Raw genomic sequence first — 16,736 nt, 5'->3', positions numbered from 1 at the left:
ATATATATATATATCTTTACGAAGCTCTGATTTGAAAAAAAGGCTGCATACTTATTCTTTCACATTACTTCAGCATTTGCAAATGAGCAAATCTACTTGAAAAGCCAGACTGTCTGTTTCAGTATCGGTAGTCTCATTCTAAAGGAACAGTGTGGTGGAGGTGCCACAGAAGGTCACTGAGTGTAGTAGATGGGCGTTGCCCAGACAGGAAGTGAGATTACAGTGCACAGAAAAGAGAAGACAGGCTTCTAGAAACGTGGTTAATTTGCTACGACGCACCGGCTTGCAACAGCAACCCACAGGCCTCCTACCGAATGTTTCTAAGGGCATATGTGACTAATGGGCTGATCGACCTCCGCTCATTTTTATTTTTTTGCAAGTGTATACTGACGATGCCTTCTGCATAGAAGGTGAAACCTCAATCACTTTGTTAATAATTTTTATGTCAACTCGAAGTAAAGCTTTCACAATCAGTTACAAACCTATTTTAAATGATAGCTTCAGCCTTTCAGCAGTTTCATGCTGCTGTTTTCAAGCCACCTGTCAAACGCGACTTCCTGGAAGCCTCAAACGGAGGAATGCACCACCGGCATACCAGAAAAGTGGATATAAGCTCAAGTCACCAAAAGTCTATATATATTCTCCCTCCCACCCCCACCCCCCCACCCTCCAGAAAAACGAAAATACGGGGGGAGGGGGGGGGGCAGGCATGTGAACTTGGCAAGGTGTTCAGTGGTGGCAACATGATTGATTTATGACATTATGAATCAAGATACCCTCCAGACACGCCTCGTTTCAAAGCAGCCAGACAGGTCTTTGTCAAATAGTTTACCTTTAGACATGTAGTATACAAGTAAACTCCGAGCTCGGTCTTTTGCAGGGAAGATATTCGTCTTATTGACCTGCTCTTTCAAACTGCGATGGGAGCCATGGAAAGTCGAAAGGTGGAGAGGATATTGTAAAAAAGGAAGTTAAAAAACTGGAAAGCGTGTTACGTCTACCTTTAACGAGTGTGGCTGTTGGATATTTTTTTACAAAAACAAAAGTAACTGTAACTGTATTTTTCGTTACAGTTACTTAGTAGCAAAAGCAACATTGTTACAGTTGCAAGCTACTCCAAATTAAAAGTAACACAGTTACAAGTTACTGGAAAAGGTAATAATTACCGGTAACGCATTACTAGTAACTAGTTACTGCCCAAGACTGGCTATGGCTCTTTTCACAGCTTTGGAATACATCAACTCATATTGAAGCAATTATTTTGCACACCTAAGCCAATAAAGCTAACATGCATGAAGACTCTGCAAGGTAATGTGCTAAGTGAATTGGCACTTACAAACGAGTGGCCAGCGGCAAAAAAGCCGCTGGCCACTCGTTTGTAAGTGCCAATTCTTTTCCCAGTCGCAAAAGCCTGCTAAACCATTGTTCACAATGGTCCTCGACATTAACCGAGAACAAGTAGCCTATCGAAGGATTCGTTTGACGAAAGTGGATGACGCACGAGAAATTCTCAGTTTAATACGAGTCTTTCATGACAACCGGCTTCAGCTGTTTTGATAAGAACTGACTAGTCACATTCTGCCAGATACCTCATTCACTCACAGTTGTCCTGAATGAAGCATCGGGCTTATGCATCTTGGCTGCAAATAACACAGAAAGGGTGTTGTTCTTGCTAGCTGCAATAGTCTGTTGTAGTTCAGGAAATTCGAAGTTGTTACATGGAGCCACTGCCTTGTATTTCAAAACACTTGTTTTGCTGGCTTTTACCTTGACAAAGTTCCTGTAGACTGCCTGTCCTGCCTTAAAGTTGTATGAGTCTACATCCATTGCCATGAAGCCACTGCTTTTATCCACTTGAAATAGACATGAATTGTTGCACTTGAAAAATGACACAACACCTGTCAGGATCCTTCTGACATAGAATAGGTTTTTCTCCTATTCTAATTAGAGCTTCCAAACCCTCTTGTAAGCTATGGTCCCTAACTGATACATCTGCTTTTCAAGCAGCTCATCGGTTCAATGTTAATAAATAATGAGCCAGCAAAGGAGGTTTGTAGCTAAATTTTGGGTCATTGCTAAGTACACAGTGTACATTTTCTTCAATGTGAACATTTCCCAGCCCAATGAGGCCTTTTCGGGTTGTGGGAGCAGGCTTCTTGGGTATGAGACAAAGGGCATCCTTCAACTTCATGTTTCACTTTTCCTCAGTGTTGTGGGCTGCTGGACGCTTGGCATCATAAAACTTTTTCAGTGCCAGCCACTCCAGGTTCAAACTAAACTGCACGAAGCAGGTAAAAAAACGCGCCTGCTGTAACAGTTTATAATTTCACGTACTTACTTAACATGACCATTGAAGCGGTATGAGCCTTTGGACAGAAGATGAAGAAGCGCGAGGGCCGGGGCAGGAGAGAAGAGGAGGAGGAAGTGAAAAATAAAGCAGATTAAGATGGACGCCAGTTCCATACTGAAGCTTTAATGCTGTTCCGTTATTTTAAGTAGGAACACTACATTATTTTGGCGCAGCCGGCCATCGAAGCCATCAGTGGGTGACGTTCTTCATAGACGAGACCTCCGAGGAGATCATCTTTTCGAAGTACCAAGTTCAAGACGAAGCAGCGGTAGACCTACCTCGTGAGCTCAGCTCGGAAGAACTCGTAAACCTGGTTGTGGAAAAGGCAGCCGTAGACACTACTGAACTACGACGGAAAGGTGCTGTGAAAGTGAACTTGCGTGTGGCGACCTTCAACGACCTAGTTCTTGAACCAGCGCGTCGAAAACACTCAGGATCACGATCTTCGACGGAAGAGGTGAGCCTCGTTTTGAAAGCTTTTCAGCTGCAACAGGAACAGATGATTCAACAAAACCAAATAATGACATCTCTTATAAGCTCTCTGAATGCTGAGAGACCGACACCTAATTTCGTAGAACCTGATGCTTTCGACGGTGTGTCTTCAAATCCAGAAAGTTGGCTTGATTTCTACGAATATGCCGCTGGAAAAAACAAGTGGCTCTCTGATGAGGCTAAAATCACCAACATGCGCGTTTACTTGAGAGGTGTTGCGCGAAAGTGGTATGAAACATGCATTCTGGAAGACAGTGACGACTCTTGGAGCCAGTGGAGGAAAAAGTTTTTGACTGCATTCCGAAGCAATCCAGTAGAAAGATGGAACACGGCGCTTAATTTCAAGTCTGAGCAAAGCTGCCTTGTCGAGTACTTCTTTGAGAAACGCCGTCTTTTAAAGCTGGCGGAGCCTTTGCTTCCATCTACGGCCGTAGTTGCCTTAATAATGCATGGATTGCACACTAACGTGTTGAAGCAAGTGCAAATACTGTCACCAAAGACTCTAGATGACCTCCTCGCGTGTCTTCAGAACATACCATCAGCTTCGGAAACAAGCATAACCGCCGAGTCAAGCAGCTGTTTCAGTCGGAGTAAATCGGACTGGTCAAGCCGCGCTCAGCGAGAACCGAGCCACCTCGCAACTCGCACAGATAACTTGCCCTGGCGTGTTCCAAGAGGTCGAGTGAATAATATCGACACTGAAGCTCAGGAGTATTCGACAGAAAAAAACTAATAAACGAGGGTGATCAGTCCCACCCGATGACTCCAAATGAGACTGTTTATTTAAGTTGCTCTAGCCTACTTCACATTCCCGTCAAAGTAGGAAACAAACATATGATGGCTCTGGTAGACAGCGGTGCTTCTGTGTCCATTATAAATGCCAAGCTGGTGGATGCAAATCGCTTGCATAGTGGAAGAATTCTACGAGTACAAGGCTATGATGGAAAAGTAACGTTGCATGATCAGTGGGCCTTGGTAAACATCGAGTTCCAGGGTCAGCAAATAGAGAGCGAAGTGTTGGTAATAGAGGGGGTAACGTACGACTTTTTGCTATCAAGACCAGATATAAAGAAACTAAAGATCAACGTGTACTGGGACGATGTGGTTCTAGTAGAAGGAGTAGCAAGGAACGAGACAAATCAGGGTAGACAAGATAATCTACGAGTTGTCAAGTGCGCGGAGGATATCGCAACGACCTACCCTGAACTTGTATGCATAGGAAGCTATCCTCAGGCGATGAAGTCCCACAAGGTTCCTTTCGAACTCGCTGACAAGACCGTCATCCGGAAAGCACCTTACAAAATGTCAAGGGAGCGAAAGATGTGGCTCAAGAAAGAGTTGCAGGAGATGCTAGATGCTGATATCATACGACCTTCGGTATCACCCTTCGCTTCTCCCATAACGATCGCACCGAAAGAAGACGGAACCTTCAGATTATGCACCGACTACAGGGTTCTCAATCGTCAGACAGAACTCATACCATTTCCTATGCCGAAGATCGACACAATTATAGATGAGACCGGGGGTTGCCGACATTTTTCCCGCATCGATTTATGCAAAGGTTTCTGGCAGATCCCACTAACCGAAGAAACAAAAATGTACACCGCTTTTATCACGCCATTCGATCTCTACGAATACAACCGGCTCCCTTTCGGTTGGAAAAACTCGCCAGCGTGGTTCCAGAAGATCATGAACGACGTCCTAAAGCCATTCCTTGGTGTTTTTTGTAATGTGTACATAGACGACATTATAGTCTTCTCCAAAACAGAGGCTGAGCATCAGGACCATCTGTCTCAGGTGTTAAACGCCTTGAGCTTGGCACATCTCAAGGTTAATTTTAAGAAGAGTGTATTCTTTCAACAAAAAGTGGTGTTTCTTGGAAGAGTCTTCGATGGGAACACCAAAAGCACAAAACAAGAGTCCGTCGAGAAGATCTCCCAGTTGAAGAAACCATATGACGTCCATTCACTGCGTGTGTTTTTGGGATTGGCAGGACATTTCCGATCTTTCATAAAGGACTTTGCTGTCAAAACTAGATGCCTCACGCGCTTAACGCAGAAAGAAGTTCCCTTTGAATGGAGTGACGAATGTGAGAGAGTCTACCGTGACTTGGTGCACAGAATTTCTTCTGACCCCGTTCTGCGTATACCAGATTTCACTTTACCCTTTGAATTGAACACTGACGCCTCACATTATGGGACTGGTGCAGTGTTGTATCAAAAATGTATTGAAGCATCTGGCCGAGAAAAGCGACACGTAGTCGGTTACTACAGTTACACTTTCAAGCCGTCTGAAACAAACTACACTACTACGGAAAAAGAAGCACTGGCGGTTCTGAAGGCCGTTGACTACTTCCGCACGTACCTGGAAGGTACGAAGTTCACTTTGTTCACCGATCACCAGGCACTCACTCATCTCTTGAATATGACCCAAACTAAAGGGCGTATCGCCAGATGGGTGAATTACTTGCAGCAATTTGACTTTACCATCTCGCACCGACCCGGACCGCTTTTAACCGATGCAGATGCTCTATCAAGATTGATGGTACAAAACAACACAGAAAAATCTGAAGAAATCAATGAAGTGAAGCTGTGGGAAGGCTCAGAACAACTGGTTTTTACGGAAGGTCGGTATCAAGTCCCACCAACTCTTGTTTCCAAAGTGCTTTACTTGTACCACGATAGCCCAGAATCTGGAGGACACGACGGCTTTTGGCGTACCTACAACAAGTTGGTCAAGAGGTTTACGTGGCCTCACATGAAGAAAGACGTTAGTCAGTACGTTCGTTCATGCCATGTGTGTCAAGTACACAAAGTCAAGTATAAACAGCCTACGGACACCATGATACTACCTTGCCACTCGAACGTGCCTTTTGAAGTAGTTCACCTGGATTTCGCCGAACTTAACAAGAAACGGGAAGGAGTCAGAAAAACGCAAGCTTTTCTGCTGGCCATAGATGAATGCACCAGGATGGTCGCGGCACGAGCAGGAAAAGAAGATGCAAATAGCGTCATAACCCTTCTCGAAAGGGACATGTTTAGAACTACGCGGACAATCGTATGCGATAACGGCCCCGCGTTCAAGAGTGAAAAGCTAGTAAGATGGGCTCGAGATCACAATGTATCGATCAAGTTCTGTGCGCCATACCATCCTGCGGCGAATGGGCTTGCAGAACGTGCCATACGGGACGTGAAACAATACATCAAGATGTACGATAGTTTTCCTGGGGGATGGAAATGTTCTTTAGAAGCAGCCGTAAAACATCATAACCGATCCTACACAAGTGGCTTGGGGTGCAGTCCACAGTACGCTTCTACAGGAGAGACCCCTATTCTGCAGGCAGACCGTGAGTTGGGACTCTTGGAAAACCTCAAGATTGTCGAGGAGAGGCAACAAAAATCACAGGAGGAGAGGTACCGAAAACGAATGAAAAAGAATTTCGACAAGAGGCATCGAGCAGACATGCCAGACATTCAAGTCACCGACCTCGTACTAGTGAGAAAAGGAATAAGAGATTCCAGTGCCAAATTTTATGGGCCTTACTCTGTGACCAAGACAGCCACCCAGAACGGAATTTTGAAGACTGTCTGGTACACTGGTGAACGTGGATCTGTTGAATGTGCCTCAATTGGGAATGTCTTCAAGTATTACCCCAGGAGGGGTAATTAAAAGAAAGCGGGAAGGGTGAAGCGGTATGAGCCTTTGGACAGAAGATGAAGAAGCGCGAGGGCCGGGGCAGGAGAGAAGAGGAGGAGGAAGTGAAAAATAAAGCAGATTAAGATGGACGCCAGTTCCATACTGAAGCTTTAATGCTGTTCCGTTATTTTAAGTAGGAACACTACAACCATATGAAGGTGGGATTTCCCCAGAAAGGGCACTCGCTTCTTGTGCAACATGGCCTTTTGGGGAAGTCATGCCTTCCTTAGGGCTTGTTAGCGAGTCTGTAAAATTGTAAAATCCAAACTGTGGGGGCAGGTGCACTTTTTGTTTACCTCTTTCATGGGCTGTGCTTTAGTTTGAACCTGGAGTGGCTGGCGCTGAAGTTTCACAATGCCAAGAGTATCATACCTGACTACACATGATAACAAGTGCCTAGTGAGGCATGTGTTATCAGTTGAAACACGTCATACTTTGGGATCAACATGCGGAAAGCACCCCGAGGGAGCATGCATCTTCAGTTAAACAGACACACCTTTCAACATTGTCACACTCATGCAAAGCAGGTCAGGATGTCTATTAGGTCGTGCATGCTACTGTGCACATTGTGTCAGAGCCGGCAACTGCCGCAAGGTATCGCTAATCAAGGCTGGCTGCAGATGTGCTATGCACAGTCACGGACGAGGCTCTACATCGTTCTGCTAGATGGTCAAGATACGTTTCTATGTTACTGTTGAAAAGCTGTTGAAAAGCTGTCGATAGAAACACTACAATACGTAAACAGTAACGCTTGTAATGCGAGTTGATTAACCTTGCAGTATTAAAACCACCCTGCGATGATGAACAGCTCGATAACGTGTACCTACTGCTCTTGTATATCAGCCTTTATGTCCAATGCTATAAAGAGGCTTCTCCCCAGTTACCTCCAATTTGCCCAACACCCAGCAAGTTTATTCCATCTTATGCATGCAAATTTATCAGTTCATCATCTAATGTATTCTCCTGTCTTTCTCAGCTATTTTTCCCATGTTTTGGTAGCCACTTCTGATTGGTTATTTGTCTCTCCCTCACATTTCTTCACTTGTCTATGTCGACCTTTCTTTTTCTTCTTAATCTCAGCTAGAATGTCATCTAGACCTGTTTACTCTCTAATCAGCTCTATTGTTTTATTATCTCTATGTTCTGCCAAACGTTTTCTGTTTCATCATATGTTACATAGTTCTGACTTGTTCAGGACTTTTTTTTACTACCACTCATGTTTCCACACCGTGTGTTAGTTCTGTAGTTCTGGCAGCATACAATAGTTGACCACTTTTCGCTCTGGGACAGTTGTAAAATGCCTGTCGTGATTTGGGAATGCCTGCTGTTGATGCGCCAGCCCATCCATATTCTTTGCTGAGTTTTCTTTTCGTAAGTAGAGTGTCCTGTGAATATCTGACTTAAATACCCGTAGTGTAAGGATTCTGGTATTCCATTGCCAATTGCAAACTCTCGCTCTCTTGTTTGGTCTCCTAACATATAATCTTTGTCTTTTACTTATTACCGAAAGACTTTGTGGGTTCAGACTCTGTTTTTGTAGTTCGTTGGCATCACTGCTGAAAAGCACGATGTTATGTGCAAAGCGTAAGTACCGAGATATTCTCCATCAATCTTTATTCTTGTTTCTTGTCAACATGATAGCTTAAATACTTCTGCTGAGCATGCTGTGAATATAGCTCAGATTTTGTCTCCTTGCCAACTCACTTCACGAATGGAATTTTTCTGCTCTGCTTCCTGTAGATGTTGGCTGGTTATTCATGTATGCAATATGCACAATTTATTTAAGACAGCTGGTATCTCTACTGAGTCAAAGGCCTTTATGTAGTATATGCAAGCCAAGTAAATGAATGGGTTCTGTGCATGGCTATGATTCATAGTGGAACATCTGTTGATCTGTGTATAATTCTTTTAATCTTTTATGTCTCCTTTTTTTTTCTGTATTTGTGTGGTATTTGTGTTTTTACAATTTGCTAGTATGTTTGATTCACCAGTTTTTGAGGCATTGTGCAGAAAGTGTCACAAGCTTGTTAAATACAAGTTCTCTTATTTTTGATGAAGTCAGCTATTTCACTATTTCACTCGATTTTTTTGTGGGTCTTATTTTGTTGGGCTCTATTACATTCCCCTTTTTCATTCATTCCCTCAGGGTAAGGTACCCAACCTGATTCAATCCTGGTTAGGCTTCGATTATCTTTCTGTTTCCTTCTTTCTAACTTTATTTGTATTCACTCGCAGAACCTAAGGGTTTTGTTGAACTTTGGTTTTTTTTTGTTACATGGCTAATTTGTGAGCTGTAGAGTGCATATAGAGTCTTCTGTGACCTTTACTATGTTCCTGAAACTGTTGATAACATTACCCTACCTATTTTTCAGAGCATGCATTCGTTAGCAGTTTCCTGATGTCATGCTTCATCCTCTCTTTCAATTCGTCATCTATTTCTTTTGTGCTGTAATTCCTTATGTTGCCAATTTTCTTTGTGTTTTTTGTGATTTGGGAGAGTTGGCATACTTTTTGCCTTGTGTTTCAGAAATCAGAGTAGTTATGGTATTGTTCATTTATTCTGTGTCATAATTTATCTCTTCTTTTATGGCCTCGCGTACGGATGTTCTAAGGCAACTCTGAGCATACGCATGACTGTGGCTCTGCTTCACTTTAAGGGAAGCCTTGCAAGTTCTCTGCAAATTATAGGAAAATGGCATTTTTGGGTGCCGGGAGGTTTCATATTGAATTTCGGTGGGCTTGCTGATGACGATGACTATATAATTCAAGCACGTGAAAATGAAAAGTTAAAGATGGAAAGGCAATAAACACAAATCGACAGTCATCGCTGATGTCCCTAGGGTGGTAGCTACAGTGAATTTCGCTCAAAACAACCTTGGCTTACGTTGTCTCAGAGTTGACTCGCTCATGGAGTTTTCTAAATATACACTAGAGGGAACTCTGGTGCTAGTGTCTATGACAGCTGCAATGCACAGCACTTCAGCAAGCATGAGAATGATGGTAGCCACCATAATGATGGGTAGTACTCAGATTTGTCTAATCTTCACACTTCTGGCTTCATGTGTGTTCATGTGGCTCGAAGCTAATTTCTCACAAAACAAAAATCGGCAAATGTTCAGTCGTTGTACTTCACATTATTTTTTTAGGCTTGCCATTTAAAATCAGGTCACAAAGTTCAATAGAGCTCGTTCTTCAAAACAAAACTGAAACACAGCAATAAACGAAGCCACAAGTACGATTCGCTGCCTGCAAGTACGAAGACTAAGCCAATCCATGTACTATCCATCATTATAGTGAACTAGAACCGACATCCTGGTGGTGCGAATGGAGGAGTTTTGCAATGCAGCAGCTAAAGCCGAACGCGTGTCCTCGCCGCGGCTGTGTCTTTCCCTAGCGCTCCTCTCTTTTTTTTTTGTTTTATTTTTTCCCTATAAAATGGAGGGAGGAAGTTCAGTGCTGGAGCGGTGAGACGGCGTGAGTTGGTGTCTTTTCTGGTGAGTCGGTGTCACCCCCACATCTTGAAATATGACAGCCACGCCGTATTAGACGCCGTTATGTCGATCTAAAAAAAAACGTAATAGAAAAATTATATTTCACTACAGGCTCCACAGCAACACCTCTGCAGGTTTTCTTGAAGCTAGTCGAAGTGAAGGGCATGAACGTTCTCTATATTAAATGCGTGCTGGCCATCCGCAGCACCTCTGTGCACATGGCCTTGAAGCCATCCTAATGGTTGGCTGCGTCCGCATAGCTGTACCGGACGCTCAATTAAGACTGTCTTCTACAGACACGCGATGAAACATGCACGAGTGCGTGCAGCAACAACGATGGGAGCATTAACGTTCCTAGGGAAGGATGCAGTAGCGCCGCCTAGATTTTTCTGCAGCAAATGGCACACCCAAACCCTCCCGTTCGTATCACTAGGATGTTGGTACTAGTTCACTTTACCATCCTGGAGGAAGGACTTCCCATCATTCCCATGGTCTTTGAACGACTGCAGAGCCAGAGTCCCCTCAAGTTAATTTTAGAAAACTGAATGGACTCGCTGTGCTCGTTGCCTGCAATGGACTCGTTTCCTGGGAAAATGAGGATAAGTGTCATGGCAGCTTCTGGTTTTGTCGTTGAACCAGCGCAAAGCTCAAGCTACGTTTTTATTTGTTGCAAGCATCCTTCTTGAGATAAATCTACTCTTCAGTGATGGCTGTGAGAAAGGCGAATTTTCACAGCTTGATAGTGAGAGAGAATTATTTTAATAGGGAGCTGCAACTGATTTAACTAATCTCTGGATGAACACGCTTTTGTACCATAAATATTGTGACAGTTCCGTGTTAAATTACAACCATAAACAACCTTTTGTACCATAAATTATAACCTTTTGTACCATACATATCATGAATATTATTCCATTTTAAATTACAACAATTCAAGAACATTCTCGCTGCGTGAGTTGCTCAGTTTGTACAGCAGCTTGGTGAGATTATTGTAGAGGCTAATACATGTGTTGACAATAAAATTAGCACTTTTATTGTTTACCGTACTTTCAGGGCAGCAAACCGACATTGTTCTTGCGAGCATACCATACGCATTCCTGCATTTCTCTTGTGATGCTACGTGTGCTCATGATGTCCGTTTCTTCTGCGTGTAATTTAAACATGTTGCTGGTAATATGATCATGTGTCGCTCTTCTGCTGTGGCTGATCTGCAGCTGAAGCGTCTCAACCAGGTAAAATCTGCTGCACAGACGCTGAGTGACAGACGAGTCAATTGCTCAGTGCCACATTATAACCATTTAGCATGAAATATATCACATTTGGCCTACTTTTCAAATCGTTATACTATTTGAATTAATAAACTATTGAAAAAGTTACGGATTCACATCAGAGTGGGGGAAAATGTTTTTCACTTTTGCCCAGGAATCAACTCTCCATTGGTTTGCCAGTAGTCATGTCCCTGGCACTTGACATGCTGGTAATAAATAAAGATGTATAACGACAAAATATCTTAATTTTATTGCTATAATATAACAATTATGGTCTTTTTGTTTCTTTCATAAGTTCAATTTAAATATAGTGCATACAGTCTGTAGACCAGGCAAGAGGGCAGAAAATAGTGAAAAGGGATCGTTGGTTCAGTAACTCAGTCAAATGATTGCTCTGCTCTGTAATACACTTTTAGCGCACATAAGAAACCAAGCTCAATGTGCACATTGAAGATATACCATGATGTAGACAAAAATGAGCCATTATTAACAGTTATCCAAAGCAATAGACAGAAGTTGAGGCAAAGATGCAAATTTGAAGAGATGAAATATTTCTGAACACTGGTTGTTCCTAGAACCACTGTCTCAAAATGTGGACTTTCTCAAGGCTGTAGTCACTGGCCTTACCTGAAGTGTGTAGGGCAGATTTATCAAGACGAAGGGGACACACGTACACTAGCACCAACGTTTCTTAAATGACCATAGAACATTTAAGATATCTTTTACCAACGAAGCCAGAAGTCAGCCCTTGCCTGCTTTAGTGCATTTTTTATATTCTTCGTACCCTCTCCTTCAACCCAAACAAAAAAGAGAGAGGCTGCATCGAAAATGAGCAGATGAAAAGGAGGAGCCAACATGCTCAATTGGGCAAGTCAAAAGCCAGTGAAACAGAGAGGAAGGAGGGGCAAAAAAGAGGGGGGTTTCACACAGAAGGGAAGGAAATCTGTTCCTGAATTATCCTTGCCTCGAGGAAGCACCACCTCCCGTGTTCTCAGATTTGGGTGCATGTTAAAGGACCCCAGGTGGTCGAAATTTCCGGAGCCCTCCACTACGGCGTCTCTCATAATCATATGATGGTTTTGGGACGTTGAACTTCACATATCAATCAATCAATCAATAAATCAATTGAGGAAGCACCACCTGACAGTTGAGATAATTAGCGTCAGAAATTCCTAAAAGAATGGCTTGATTTTTACTGGTCTTCATTGTACATGTGCCATATCAAATTGATTCAAGAGCCCTTTTTGAAACATTGATACTGGTTGGCTGGAATGTAATAAACTTGTGAATAAAGTGTGGCTATATTTTTTTCTGAAAAGCTGACTTGAGTATGTAAGGTTTAAGATGATCAAAAATGTGTCCTTCCACTATAAAATGCTGTGCCACCACTTTAAGTAGTGTATTTGCCATGTCTGTGTGATGCTCATTTAATCAAACATTAACAAGCTGTCCTGATTATGACAATATGTACATTTAATCATGTTGATAATGTTTGAACTAGTGCAAGTAAAACTAGATTTTACATGATGTATATAAATCCCTTCTGTTGCTTTCAACTCTAAAATAATTTTGAAGGTGTTTGCAGGTCTTGCATTTTGGACAAGAACTAGGTGTGTTAAAAAATTAGGGTTTACGTTTGCATGCACTAACATGTCCTTCAAATTTCTATCGCAATGATACATGACCTTTGGTGCTTCGAGAAATGCTTTTCTAAGGCGCTCATTGCTTGTTAATGTTAGATTATGCTTGTGAAAGATAATATTTAGGTTTGGATGTGCATTTTGATATTTGATTGTAAAATCTAGTAGCTAGTTAGGCTGTGCTACGAGGTATCTTTGGGTAGTGCTGATTTCCTCATTTGCAAGCTTTATTGTAAACCTTGTTCAGAGCATTGTGTGGGTCATTTGTCTTGACAAATGTCTGGATTGCCTAATTAATGAGCATAGTCATTGTTCTCACTACCGACTTTTCCTAAGCGCTTCGCTTGTCTGATGAATGTTTCTTGTTTGCAGTCTCGTGAGTGATCACTTGTGTAATCTACGCAATGTTGGCTACTTGTTGGCTTTATGTAGAGCATAACCTTGGTTTTCTTTGTTTCAATAGGTACTGGCATATCTAGGAACTTAATTTCACTGAAAGGACGGTGCATGGTACATTTATACTATTAGGGTGACACTTCTTACAATTGCCAATGAATGCATTTAGTGCACTTATGGCGCGTTCACATGTCTGCCACGATGGTGTAGCTGTTACAGTGCGCAGCTGCTGACTTGAAGGCGGCAGGGTTGATCCTGGTCATTGCGAGTACATTTTGATGGAGGTGAAATGCTAGAGGCTCGTGCACTGTGCGATGCCAGTGCTTGTTAAAGGACACAAAATGATGAAAATTTCTGGAGCCCTCCACTTCATAGCCGTTATAATCATATTATGGTTTTGTGACATTAAATGCCAAATATTATTACGCTACGTATGTTCACATATGATAAATATGTAATCTGTGTAGCAGATATAGGTGGAAAGTGCTACCGGGGACTATTTCAAAAGCTCTCAATTCTAATGGTCCCATAAAAATGTTGGTGTATGTTAGTGCAAAAGGTGTTTCCATACTTGTGCCCAAAATTTGTTGGATGAATGCAATTGAAAATAGTTAAGTTTGAGGACTAATTTTAGTAATGAGAGGCAAGCTTCAGGATTATGTGTTTGCTTTCTGTAAGTGACTTTACTGCTTCAATCCCTTCAGTGATACGTATGTTCATCAACAAGAAGCAGGCGTTTAATGCTACCAGGATGGCCTGGTCAGTGTGTATTTCTGTTTTATTAATAGCTGAATTTATGATTCGAAAGAAATAAAGTAGATCTGGAATAAAAGATGGAAGGGTAGGGGGTATTTTGGATGAACAATGATTTTAGAAGTTCTTATAACGGCTCAGTAGGTGTATTGTTGTTGTATAGTAGAGGTCTGCGTGGTATTTGTGTATTGAGTAATTCACCCATGGAAACATCATGAATCGTTAAGAATAAGGTAGAAGTGGCCTTCTTGCTTGTTTTTAGGCATCGAGAAGTGGTATTCTGAAGGTGTGATTAATTTCTAATCTAGAAAATGTGCTATGTTGTCATCACCTACGCTGGCCCAGTAACCGATTTGACCGAATGTTTTTTTTCCGAGGCAACCGACTATGCCGAAGCACCTCATCATGGCATCAACATACCATATTTACTCGCATAATCCTCACACTGGCATAATTCTCGCACCTTCCACATCGCCTAAAAAAAACACGATTTTTTTTTCTCGAGTAATTACCGCACCCCCCAAAACTGCCGCAATAATGTCGTCTGCTTGTTCCAGCCACTGATGATGATAGCGCGTGCCAACTGATGCCATCTCTTCAGCATCAAGTGTACTATAGCACGGAGATTCCATTCAACCCAAGCCGAAGTGGCCAGTGTGCGTTGTGGCGTGGTTTTGTTTGTTGTGTCAGTAATCTTGGCGCGTTATGGGGCGATACTGAAGCTACACGGCTGGTTCAAGTTACAAGTGATGGATCATGCACTAAACAACGGCAACAGGGCCACCGATAGGCCCTTCGGAGCCTACGAGTTTTGTGCTTGCTACTGGTGATGGCAGCTGAAAGCCACCAAGACGCGTTGTGCCTGCCGTGTGCCTAAAACTGGGATTGATGCTAAACTTTATTTCTTCAGAAGGAAATTGCGGACGATTCTGTTAAATAGCCATCAGACCAATATTGACGTCCTACGCTTACCTTTTGAGGGCTCCTGTTGAGCGACAAACGCTACTGCTACGCCTGCAACGCCCACAAGCTTTGCGTATGGTATTCTAATTCTTGACTATTTGCCTCCACTTTTTGTGTCTCAAATAAATCTTGTCTTGTGTTGAACCTCTGCTTTTATTGTTGTGGTAAGTTCTAATTAGTACCTCTTAAAGCTTGCTGTAAGTTGCTGGTGTGAGAATCCTGATTTGCGGCCACTTCGTTTTCTTTTTCACTCTCTCCGTTTTCGTGAAAAGTTTTCCCCGCGTAATTCTCGCACCCAACAACCTTTCATCGGTTTTCCGGCAAAAAAAGTGCGAAGACTATGCGAGTAAATACGGTAAGTCTAATACTTTCTGATGAAAACAAAGCCTGCACAGCCTGTTGCTAGAGTTATACGCCTGCTTTGCACGTTGGTCGAAAATTCGCCAGCCATTGATTACAAAACACCGTATAATCACCTAGGATGACACACGCCTTATACGGCAACAACATTACCGCGTTTCACTAACCGAACGACGTGCAGTTCAAATGCAGGTGAAGGAAATGCTTTAAGGCAGCATAATACAGCCCTCAAGCAGCCTGTGGTCATCGTCAATTGTCCTTGTAAAAAAGAATAATGCTAAACTCTGCTTTTGTGTGGATTGTAGGAAGCTGAATAGTGTCACAAAAAAAGACATGCACCCATTGCCTTGGGGAGAGGATTCTCTAGACAGGCTGAGGCGAGCAAAGTACTTTCTCTCGATCGACCTCGAAAGTGGTTCTTGGCGAATTGAAGTCGATGAACGAGACCACAAAAAAACGGCTTTTGCAACTACGGATGGTCTATACGAATTTCGAGTGCTCTCTTTCGGCCTCTGTTCCACTCTGGCAACATTACAACGAATGATAGATACCGTTCTTGCTGACCTCAAGTGAAATAGTTGCCTCGTCTACTTCGACGATGTAGTTTCTTTTACCCGCAGGGCGCGGGTTCGAATCCCGGCTGCGGCGGCTGCATTTCCGATGGAGGCGGAAATGTTGTAGGCCCGTGTGCTCAGATTTGGGTGCACGTTAAAGAACCCCAGGTGGTCTAAATTTCCGGAGCCCTTCACTACGGCGTCTCTCATAATCATATAGTGGTTTTGGGACGTTAAACCCTACATATCAATCGATGTAGTTTCTTTTCGAAAATGTAGAATGAGCACCTTCGTTGCCTTCGGAGTGTTCTCAAAGATATTAGATCGATTGACCTCACCCTCAAGCCCGAGAAGTGCCATTTCGGCTGTGAAGAACTAAACTTCCGCGATCACGTTGTGAGCGCTGCTGGTGTTTGGTACGATCCTAAGAAGACTGCCACCGTGGCCACTTTTTTAGCTCCAACGGACAAAAAAATTCTTCTACTACTTCTTGGTTTATGCACATATTATCGCCGCTTTATTGAAAATTTCTTCAAGATTGTGAAGCCACTCATCAGACTTATGCATGACGACACACCATTTCCCCATTTTTATAGACTGACGAACAGTCGACTGCCTTTGTGGGACTGCAACATCGATTGTCTTCTCCTCGTGTACTTGGTGATTTCGATAAGGATGCTGACACAGAGATACGTACTGACACCCTGACACCAGCAATATTTGTCTCGAAGCTATCTTGTTCCAAACACTAGATGGCACCAAACAAGTTATTG

At 42.8% G+C, this 16,736-nt stretch overlaps 1 long non-coding RNA gene across 2 annotated transcripts in view; it reads left to right on the top strand.

The window, feature by feature from the left end:
- Positions 1-16,736, top strand: part of LOC142775202 (uncharacterized) — a 51,969-nt gene that overhangs the window by 23,914 nt on the left and 11,319 nt on the right. The gene's annotated exons all lie outside the window — the stretch shown is intronic.

The sequence above is a fragment of the Rhipicephalus microplus genome, chromosome X, assembly GCF_043290135.1.
Source record: "Rhipicephalus microplus isolate Deutch F79 chromosome X, USDA_Rmic, whole genome shotgun sequence".
Classification (NCBI taxonomy): domain Eukaryota; kingdom Metazoa; phylum Arthropoda; class Arachnida; order Ixodida; family Ixodidae; genus Rhipicephalus; species Rhipicephalus microplus.
Note: the sequence above shows the minus strand (reverse complement) of the source record. Positions and strands in the feature narration are given on the sequence as shown.